This window comes from Macrobrachium nipponense, chromosome 26 (genome assembly GCF_015104395.2).
Source record: "Macrobrachium nipponense isolate FS-2020 chromosome 26, ASM1510439v2, whole genome shotgun sequence".
In the NCBI taxonomy this organism is placed as follows: Eukaryota; Metazoa; Arthropoda; class Malacostraca; order Decapoda; family Palaemonidae; genus Macrobrachium; species Macrobrachium nipponense.
Genome location: NC_087215.1, coordinates 76932008 through 76942065, shown reverse-complemented (window position 1 = coordinate 76942065; position 10058 = coordinate 76932008).

The window sequence follows — 10058 nt, the reverse complement described above, 5'->3', positions numbered from 1 at the left end:
AGCTTTTAAGAAAGAAATTTTTTTTTCAACTTAAAATAAACGTATTCGAGATTTCGACAAAGAGAAGATATTTTCAAGCAATACAAATGTCAAAGATATTGAAAGTTCTTTCATAATGGGTCAGATATCAAAGCTTTTGGTAAACAAATTTTTTTTCAACTTGAAAGAAGCGATTTCGAGATTTCGACAGAGAGAGATATTTTCAAACAGTACAAATGTCAAATATATTGAGAGTTCTTTTATAATAGGTCAAAGATTAAGCTTTTTGGAAACAAATAATTTTCACTTAAAAGAAAAGTTTTCAATAATTCGACAAAGAGAGAGATATCTTCAAACGTTACAAATGTCAAAATATGTTGATAGTGAAAGAGAGAGATATTTTAAAACAGTACAAATGTCAAAGATGTTGACAGTTCTTTCATAATAAATGGGGTCAAAGATTAAAGCTTTTTGGAAATTTTTTTTTCAACTTGAAAGAAATGCTTTCGAGATTTCGACAGCGAAAGATATTTTCAAACAGTACAAATGTTAAAGATGTTGACAGTTCTTTCATAATGGTCAAAGATTAATGCTTTATGGAAACAAATTTTTTTTTTTTTTTCAAGTTAAAAGAAATGCCTTCGAGATTTCGACAGAGAGGGATATATTCAAAAAGTACAAATGTAAAGATGTTGACAGTTCTTTCATAATGGGGTCAAACATTATAGCTTTTTGGAAACATTTTTTTGTCAATTTAAAAGAAACAATTTCCAGATTTAGACAGAGAGATATATTTTCAAACAGTACAAATGTCAACGATGTTGACAGTTCTTTTCATAATGGTCAAACAATTATAGCTTTTGGCAAACATTATTTTTCAATTTAAAAGAAACCGAGAATTTCCAGTTTTAGGACATAGAGCGATTTTTATTTTCAAACAGTACAAATGTCAACGATGTTTGACAGTTTTCTTTTCATGATGGGATCAAAGATTAAAGCTTTTTTGGAAGCAAAATTTTTTTTTTCCAACTTGAAAGAAACGCTTCGAGATTTCGACAGAGAGAGATATTTTTCAAACAGTAAAAATGTCAAAGACGTTGACAGTTCTTTCATAATGAGTCAAAGATTAAAGCTTTTAGGAAACAAATTTTTTTTCAACTTAAAGAACGCTTTCGAGATTTCGAAAGAGAGAGATATCTCAAAACAGTAAAAATGCCAAAGATGTTTGACTGTTTTTTTCATAATGGGTCGAAGATTAAACCGTTTTGGAAAACATTTTTATTTTCAACTTAAAAGAGACGCTTTCGAGATTTCGACAGAGAGAGATATTTTTCAAACAGTACAAATGTGAAAGATCTTAACAGTTCTTTCATAATGGGACAGAGATTAAAGCTTTTTGGAATTTTTTGTTTCAACTTAAAGAGAAGCTTTCGAGATATTTTCAAACATACAAATATCAACGATGTTGACAGTTCTTTCATAATGGGTCAAAGGTTAAAGCTTTTAGGAAAAATTTTTTTTTTCAATTTAAAAGAAACGCTTTCGAGATTTCGACAGAGAGAGATATTTTCAAACAGTACAAATGTCAAAGATATTGACAGTTCTTTATAATAGGTCAAAGATTAGAGCTTTTTTGGAAACAAATTTTTTTCTACTTACAAGAAACTTAATAGAGACGCTTTCTAGATTTCGGACAGAGGAGAGATATTTTCAAACAATACAAATATCAACGATGTTGGACAGTTCTTTCATAATGGGTCAAAGATTAAAGGTTTTTTTGTTAGAAACATTTTTTTTTTTCAACTTAACAAAACGCTTTCGAGATTTCGACAAAGAGATCAAACAATACAAATGTCAACGATGTTGACAGTTGTTTCATAATGGGCCAAAGATTAAAGCTTTTAGGAAACAAATTTTTTTTTTTTTTTTTCAATTTAAAAGAAATGCTTTAAATGATTTCGACAGAGAGAGATATTTTCAAACAATACAAATGTCAACGATTTTTGTTAGTTCTTTAATAATGGGGTCAAAGATCAAATCTTTTTAGGAAGAAATTTTTTGTTTTCAATTTAAAAGAAATGCTTTCAAGATTTCGAAAGAGAGAGATATTTTCAACAATACAAATGTTAACGATGTTGACAGTTATTTCATAATGGGTCAAGATTAAAGCTTTTAGGAAACAAATTTTTTTTTTTTTTCAAATTAAAAGAAATGCTTCGAGATTTCGACAGAGATATTTTCAAACAGTACAAATGTCAACGATTTTAAAAGTTTCTTTCATAATGGGTCAAAGATTAATGCTTTTTGGGATTTTTTTTTTTCAATTAAAAGAAACGCTTACAAGATTTCGACAGAGAGAGATATTTTCAAATAGTACAAATGTAAACGATGTTGACAGTTTTTAGGAAACAAATTTTTTTATCTACTTAAAGAAACGATTTCGATATTTCCGACAGAGAACTATTTTCAAACAATAAAAATGTCAACGATGTTTATGTTGACTGCTCTTTCATAATGGGTCAAATATTAAACAAATATTTTGTTTTAGGAAACAATTTTTTTTTTTTAATTTAAAAAGAAACGCTTTTGAGATTTTGACTGAGAGAGATATTTTCGAACAATCAAAAATTTCAAAGATGTTGACAGTTCTTTCATTATGGGTCAAAGATTAATGGTTTTTGGAATTTTTATTTTTTTTCAATTTAAAAGAAACGCTTTCGAGATTTCGACAGAGAGAGATATTTTCAAACAATCAAAAATGTCAACGATGTTGACAGTCCTTTCATAATGGGTCAAAGATTAAGCTTTTTGGCAAAAAAAAAAATGTTTTTCAAACTTAAAAGAACGCTTTCGAGATTTTTTGACAGAGATATTTTCAAACAATACAAATGTCAACGATGTTGACAGTTCTTTCATAATGGGTCAAAGATTAAAGCTTTTAGGAAACAAACAAATTTTTTTTTCCACTTAAAAGAAACGCTTTCGAGATTTTGACAGAGATATTTTCAAGCAATATAAATGTCTATTACTGTTGACAGCTTTTCTTTTCATAAAGGGTCAAATATTAAAGCTTTTAGGAAATTTTTTTTTTTTCTACTTAAAAGAAATGCTTTCGAGATTTGACAGAGATATTTTCAAGAATACAAATGTCAACGATGCTTGACAGCTCTTTCACAATAGGTCAAATATTAAATCTTTTAGGAAACAATTTTTTTTTCTACATGAAAGTAACGATTTCGAAATTTCGACAGAGAGATATTTTCAAAACAGTACAAATGACTAAGATGTTAAAAGTTCTTTCATAATGGGTCAAAGATTAAAGCTTTTAGGAAACAAAATATTTTTTCAAATTTAATTATAACGAAACGATTTCGAGATTTCGACAAGATAGAGATATTTTCAAACAATACAAATGTCAAAGATGTTGACAGTTCTTTCATAATGGGTCAAAGATTAAAGGTTTTCAGAAAAAAAACAAAAAATTTTTGGGACAAAAACTCTTGCGAGATTCGACAGAGATAAATAATTTCAAATAATAAGAATGTCAACGATGTTAACAGCTCTTTCACAATGGGTCAAATATCATATCTTTTAGGAAACAAATTTTTTTTTCAATTTAAAAGAAATGCTTTTGAGATTTCGACAGAGAGAGATATTTCAAACAATACAAATGTCAACGATATTGACAGTTCTTTCATTATGGGTCAAAGATTAAAGCTTTTTGGAAACAATTTTTTTTTCAAATTTCAAAGAAAAGATTTCGAGATTTCGCCAGCTGAGTGGAGTTATTTTCAAACACTACAAATGTCAAAGATGTTGACAATTCTTTCATAATGGGTCAAAGATTAGAGTTTTTAGGAAACAAATTTTTTTTCAACTTTAAAGAACGCTTTCGAGATTTCGACAGAGAAAGATATTTTCAAATAATACAAATGTCAAAGATGTTGACAGTTCTTTGATAATAGGTCAAAGATTAAATATTTTTAGGAAACAAATTTTTTTTTTCTATTTAAAAGAAACGCTTTCGAGATTTCGACAGAGAGAGAGATATTTTCAATAATAAAAATGTCAACGATGTTGACAAGTCTTTCATAATGGGTCAAAGATTAAAGCTTTTATGAAACCAATTTTATTTTCAACTTAAAAGAAACGATTTCGAGATTTCGACAGATAGGCATATTTTCAAACAACAATACAAATATCAACGATGTTGACAGTTCGTTCATATTAGGTGAAATATAAAAGCTTTTAGGAAACAATGTTTTTTTTTTTGTCAATTTAAAAGAAAAGCTTTCCAGATTCTACAGAGAGAGATATTTTCAGACAATACAAATGTCAAAGATGTTGACAGTTCTTTCATAATGGGTCAAAGATTAGAGCTTTTTGATTTTTTTTTCAACTTAAAAGAAATGCTTTCGAGATTTCAACAGAGAGAGATATTTTCAAGACAATAGAAATGTGAAAGATGTTGACAGTTCTTTCATAATGGGGTCAAAGATTAGAGCTTTTAGGAAACTTTTTTTTTTTTCAAATAAAAGAAAACGCTTTCGAAACTTTTCTACTGAGAGAGAGATTTCCAAACAATACAAATGTCAAAGATGTTGAGAGTTCTTTCATAATAGGTCAAAGATTAAAGCATTTTAGAAACACATTTTTTCAGCTTAAAGAAAACGCTCTCGAGATTTTGACAGAGAGAGATATTTCTAACAGTACAGATGTCAAAGATGTTGAAAGTTCTTTCATTATGAGTTTCAAAAATTAAAGCTTTTAGGAAATAAATTTTCTTTTTCTTTTTAAATTAAATGAAACGCTTTCGAGTTTTCGACAGATAGAGATATTTATAAACAGTTCAAATGTCAAAGATGTTGACAATATTTTCATAAAGGGTCAAAGATTAAAGCTTTTTGGAAACAAATTTTTTCTCAAAAAAAAAAAAAGATATGCTCTCAAGATTTCGACAGAGAAAGATATTTTCAAACAATACAAATATCAAAGATGTTGACAGTACTTGCATAATGGGTCAAAGATTAAAGCTTTTGGAAACAATTTTTTTTTCAGCTTAAAAGAAACTCTTTCGAGATTTTGACAGAGAGAGACATTTTCAAACAGTAAATATGTCAAAGATGTTGACAGTTCTTTTTCATAACGGCCCAAATATTAAAGCATTTAGTAAAAAAATTTCTTTTCAACTTAAAAGAAACCGCTTTCGAGAATTCGACAATGAGAGATATTTTAAAAACATACAAATGTCAAAGATATTGACAGTTCTTCCATAATAGGTCAAAGATTAGAGATTTTTGAAACAAATTTTTTTTTAATTTTTTTCTACTTAAAAAAGAAACGCTTTCGAGATTTCGATAGAGAGAGATATTTTCAAATAATATACAAATGTCAATGGTGTTGACAGTCTTTCATAATGGGTCAAAGATTAAAGCTTTTTGGCAAAAAATTTTTTTTTTTCATACTTAAAAGAAACGCTTTCGAGATTTCGACAGAGAGAGATATTTTCAAACAGTACAAATGTCAAAGATGTTGAAAGTTCTTTCATTATGAGTCAAAAATTAAAGCTTTTAGGAAATAATTTCTTTTTAAATTAAATGAAACGCTTTCGAGTTTTCGACAGAGTAGAGATATTTATAAACAGTTCAAATGTCAAAGATGTTGACAATATTTTCATAAAGGGTCAAAGATTAAAGCTTTTTGGAAACAATTTTTTTCAGCTTAAAAGAAACTCTTTCGAGATTTTGAACAGAGAGAGACATTTCAAACAGTAAATATGTCAAAGATGTTGACAGTTCTTTCATAACGGCCCAAATATTAAAGCATTTAGTAACAAAAATTTCTTTTCAACTTAAAGAAACGCTTTCGAGAATTCGACAATGAGAGATATTTAAAAACATACAAATGTCAAAGATATTGAGTTCTTCCATAATAGGTCAAAGATTAGAGATTTTTGAAACAAATTTTTTTCTACTTAAAAAAGAAACGCTTCGAGATTTCGATAGAGAGAGATATTTTCAAATAATACAAATGTCAATGGTGTTGACAGTTCTTTTTCTATGGGTCAAAGATTGAAGCTTTTTGGCAAAAAATTTTTTTTTCATACTTAAAAGAAACTCTTTCGAGATTTCGACAGATAGAGATATTTTCAAACAGTACAAATGTCAAAGATGTTGACAGTTCTTTCATAATGGTCAAAAGATTAAGCTTTTAGTAACAATTTTTCTTTCAAATTTAATTTTAACGAAACGATTTCGAGATTTCCGACAGAGAGATTGATTTTCAAACAATACAAATTTCAAAGATTTTTGTTGACAGTTCTTTCATAATGAGTCAAAGATTAAAGCTTTTAGGAAGAAAATTTTTTTTTCAACTTAAAAAAAACGCTTTCGAGATTTCGACAGAGAGAGATATTTTGAAACAATACAAATGTTAACGATGTTGATAGTTTTTTTTCATATTGGTCAAGTATTAAAGCTTTTAGGAATCATTTTTTTTTTTGTCAATTTAAAAGAAACTTATTCGAGATTTTGACAGAGAGAGATATTTTCAAACAGTACAAATGTCGACGATGTTGATAGTCTTTGATAACGGGTCAAAGATTAGAGTCTTTAGGAAACAAATTTTTTTCAACTTAAAAACAAACGCTTTTCGAGATTTTCGACAAAGAGATATTTTCAAATAATAAAAATGTCAAAGATGTTAAACAGTTCTTTCATAATGGGTCAAAGATTAGAGTCTTTAGGAAACAAAATTTTTTTGTTAACTTAAAAGAAACACTTTCGAGATTTCGAAAGAGAAAGATATTTTCAAACAATACAAATGTCAAAAATGTTGACAGTTCTTCATAATGGGTCAAAGATTAAAGCTTTCAGGAAGCAAAATTTTTTTTTTCATCTTAAAAGAAACGCTTTCGAGTTTTCGACAGAGAGAGATATTTTCAAACATTAAAAATGTCAACAATGTTGACAGTTCTTTCATAATGGGTTCATATATTAAAGCTTTTTGGAAATTTTTTTTTTTCAACTTAAAAGAAACGCTTTCGAGATTGACAGAGATATTTTCAAACAATACAAATGTCAACGATGTTGACAGTTTTTTCATAATGGGTCAAAGATTAAAGCTTTAAGAAATATTTTTTTTCAAATTTAAAGAAACGATTTCGAGATTTTGAAAGAGAGAGATATTTTCAAACAATACAAATGTCAAAGAAGTTGATAGTTCTTTCATAATGGGTCAAAAATTAGTCTTTAAGAAAATTTTTTTTTCAACTTAAAAGAAACGCTTTGTCGCGATTTAGGACAGAGAGATATTTTTTCAAATTAATAAAAATGTCAAAAATGTTGACAGTTCTTACATAATGGGTCAAAGATTAGATTCTTTAGGAAACAAATTTTTTTCAACTTAAAAGAAATGCTTTCGATATTTCGACGGAGAAAGATATTTTCAAACAATACAAATGTAAAAAATGTGTACAGTTCTTCATAATGGGTCAAAGATTAAAGCTTTTAGGAAACTAATTTTTTTTTTTCAACTTAAAGAAACGCTTTCGAGATTTCGACAGAGAGTTATTTTCAATAATACAAATGTCAAAGATGTTGACAGTTCTTTCATAATGGGTCAAAGATTGAAGCTTTTAGGTAGTAAATTTTTTTTTTGTTTTTTTTCAACTTAAAAGAAACTCTTTCGAGTTTTCGACAAAGAGAGATATTTTCAAACAATAAAAATGTCAACGATGTTGACAGTTTTTTCATAATGGGTCAAAGATTAAAGCTTTTAGGAAACAATTTTTTTTCAACTTAAAAGAAACGCTTTCGAGATTTCGAAGGAGAGATATATTTTCAAAACAGTACAAAATGTCAAAGATTTTTATGGTTCTTTCATAATGGGTCAAAGATTAAAGCTTTGAGGAAACAATTTTTTTTTCAAATTTAACGAAACGATTTTAAGATTTCGACAGAGAGATATTTTTTTTTTTTTTTCAAAACAATAAAAATGTCAACGATTTGTGACAGTTCTTTTCATAAATGGGTCAAAGATTAAAGCTTTTTGGTTTTTTTTTCAAAAAAATTTTTTTTTTCCAATTTAAAAGAAACGCTTTCGAGATTTCGACAGAGGAGATATTTTTCAAATAGTAAAAATGTCAAAGATGTTGACAGTTCTTCATAAGGGTCAAAGATTAAAACTTTTAGAAGCAAAATTTTTTTTTCAATTTAAAAAAAAACGCTTTAGAGATTTCGACAGAGAGCTATTTTCAAACAGTACAAATGTCAAAGATGTTGACAGTTCTTCATATTGGGTCAAAGATTAAAGCTTTTAGGAAACAAATTTTATTTTCAACTTAAAAGAAACGATTTCAAGACTTCGACGGAAAGAAATATTTTCAAACAATACAAATGTCAACGATGTTGTCAGTTCTTTCATATTGGGTCAAATATTGAAGCTTTTAGGAAACAAATTTTTTTTTTTTTTTTTTTTTTTTTTTTTTTGTCAATTTAAAAGAAACGCTTTCGAGATTTCGATAGAGAGAGATATTTTCAAACAATATAAATGTCAAAGATGTTGACAGTTCTCTTTCATAATGTTTCAAAGATTAAAGCTTTTAGGAAGCAAAATTTTTTTTCAACTTAAAAGAAAACGCGTTTCGAGATTTCGACAGAGAGGTATATTTTCAAACAATACAAATGTAACGATGTTGACAGTTTTTTTATATTTGGTCAAATATTAAAGCTTTTAGGATCATTTTTTTTGTCAATTTAAAAGAAACGCTTTCGAGATTTCGACAGAGAGAGATATTTTCAAACAGTACAAAGATCAAAGATGTTGACAGTTCTTTCATAATGAGTCAAAGACTAAAGCTTTTTGGAAACAAACTTTTTTTTTTACTTAAAAGATACGCTTTCGAGATTTTGACAGAGAGAGATATTTCAAACAATACAAATGTCAAAGATGTTTACAGTTCTTTCATAATGGGTCAAAGATTAAAGCTTTTCGGAAACAATTTTCTTTGTACTTAAAAAGAAACGCTTTCCGAGATTTTGACATAGAGAGATATTTTCAAACAACTAAATGTCAAAAATGTTGACAGTTCTTTCATAATAGGTCAAAGATTAAAGCTTTCCGGAAGAAAAATTTTTTTTCAACTTAAAAGAAACACTTTCGAGTTTTCGACAGAGAGAGATATTTTCAAACATCAAAAATGTCAAAAATGTTGACAGTTCTTTCATAATGGGTCAAATATTAAAGCTTTTTGGCAATTTTTTTTTTTTTCAATTTTAAAGAAACGCTTTCGAGATTTTGACAGAGATATTTTCAAAACAATACAAATGTCAACGATGTTGACAGTTCTTTCATAATGGGTCAAAGATTAAAGATTAAAGAAACATTTTATTTGTTTCAAATTTAAAGAAAGATTTCGAGATTTCGACAGAGAAAGATATTTTCAAACAATACAAATGTCAAAGAAGTTGATAGTTCTTTCATAATGGGTCAAAGATTAGAGTCTTTAGGAAACAAATTTTTTTTCTACTTAAAAGAAACGCTTTCGAGATTTCGACAGAGAGAGATATTTTCAAACAATACAAATGTCAAAGATGTTGTCAGTGCTTTTGTAATGGGTCAAAGATTAAAGCTTTTTGGACACTAATTTTTTTTTCTACTAAAAAAAACGTTTTCGAGATTTTGTGAGAGAGATTTATTTTCAAACAATACAAATGTCAAAGATGTTGGACAGTTCTTTCATAATGGGCCAAAGATTAAAGCTTTTGGAAATTGTTTTGTTTTTTACTTAAAAAAACGCTTTCGAGATTTCGACAGAGATATTTTCCAAACAATACAAATGTCAAAGATGGTTGACAGTTTCTTTCCTATAAGGGGCCAAATGATTAAAGCTTTTATGAAGCAAATTTTTTTTTTTTCAACTTAAAAGAAACACTTTCGAGTTTTCGACAGAGAGAGATATTTTCAAACAATACAAATGTAAGAAATGTGATACAGTTCTTTCATAATGGGTCAAAGATTAAAGCTTTTAGGAAACTAATTTTTTTTTTCAACTTAAAAGAAACGCTTTCGAGATTTTC